Below are 1,722 nucleotides of genomic sequence, written 5' to 3'. Positions count from 1 at the left end.
AGTCCACGGCAAACCGCCGAGACAGCTGGCATGGCGGGGGGGGGGGGGGGGGGGGGGGGGGGGGGCAGCATGTTAGCCGGGTCGAGGGGGCACACGAGCCCGGGGCCCGATGGCCGGGCGCAATGGCACGCACAGGGGAGTCCGACACGGCCGAGGCATTGGGATCGGCATTGGGCGGCGGGAAGTCGAAGGCCTCGGTGTTGACATCGAAGAAGTCGTCATCCAGGCTGTCCAGCGAGGAGATGGACTCCAGCGGGGCGTCCGGGGCCAGGGGCGTGCCCCCGGGCGAGGTGGTGGCGCTGGGCGGGGCGGCGGTGTCGCCGGGGCGGCCGCGGCCCTCGGCCCGCGACGAGGCAATGTGAAGGGAGGAGAGCCGATCGGCACCGAGCGGCGAGGGGCAGGCCGAAAGCGGCTCGGAGTCCGAGGTCTCGGGGCCCTCTTGCAGGGTCAGGTCGAAGTGCGGGTCACTGGCCGAGGGCGGGAGGATGACCGGGTCGCGCGGGTGTCCGCCGGAGAGGGAATTCCCGGCGGTCGACAGGGGGAAGCGCGACCCCGGGGGGGTGGGGGATACTTCGCGCGAGAGCCCGGTGCCGCTTGCGCTGGCACCCCCACCGGCGGAGCTGAGACTCAGCAGGGAGGTCGGCCGGTCGAGCGAGTACAGGGGCAGCACGAAGTCCTGGTGCAGGGGATCCGCCGGCGGGGGGGGCGAGTCATCGTACTCGGGGAACTGGTGCTTGGTGATGACGAAGTCGCTCTGCAGGTCGGACCGGGCGCGCAAGCCGGGAGGAGGAGGGGGGGGGGCGGATGGTGAGTCGGAGAGCCGGTGGAGGGGGCGCGCATGCGTGGCAGGGAGAGCGAAGCCGAGGGGGCCGGGGGCCGGGGGACCAGGAGCAAGAGGGACGCGAGAAGGGAGCAAGGGGACCGACAGGAAGGAGGGGCACCGCCAGGGGCGCCGACACGCACGGCGGACAAATCCGAGGCCGACACCGCGCTGGAGGGCCGGGTCCAGCTGGCCAGGGGCGAGGCCCACGGAGACCGGTGGTCCGAGGGGGGCGCCGAGTCGGCCGTGCCGGTGCCGGTGCCGGTGCCGGCCGACGGGAGGGACGTCGTACGAGGGGGCGAGTGCTCGTAGGGAGGGCTGCTGGAGCCGCCGGCCGCCGGCAGGGCACCCGGCGACCGGGCGTCCGCCGGCTCGGAGGCGGTGCGCCCGGCCGCCGGGGTGGCGGGGGCTCCAACCGGGGCCCGGCGTGTCATCGGGTGCTGCGCGTGCAGCAGCGTATGGCTGCTGGTTGAGAAGGCCCGCGCGCGGAGGGGCGGCTGCCGCGGGCCGCCGGGGGAGGCGCCGCCACTCGCGGCCTGGCCGCCGGCCGGCGTGGGCCGGCTCAAATCCGAGATGTTGCCGACGGAGGACACGCGACGGACGGAGCTGGGCTGCGAGGGGGACAGGGAATTCGCCGATCCGAAGGGCGAGTGCCCGTGGGCCGGGGAATGGGCGAACAGCCCGTGCGACGGGTGCCCCGCCGACGAGGCGGCCAGCACGCGCACGGTGTTGAACTTGGAGTAGGTGGCCGACCGGGAGGAGAATTCCGCCACGCAGTGGTAGAAAACCTGGTTGGAGAGGCAATCCAGCAAGACCAGCTGCAGGTACACCACCGCGCGCTTCTTCAGGGGCGGGCACCGCCGCAAGGCAACGCGCCAGAGCTGCGATCGCAGAGCCGAGGG

The sequence above is a fragment of the Fonticula alba genome (assembly GCF_000388065.1).
Source record: "Fonticula alba strain ATCC 38817 unplaced genomic scaffold supercont2.4, whole genome shotgun sequence".
NCBI lineage: Eukaryota > Rotosphaerida > Fonticulaceae > Fonticula > Fonticula alba.
Note: the sequence above shows the minus strand (reverse complement) of the source record.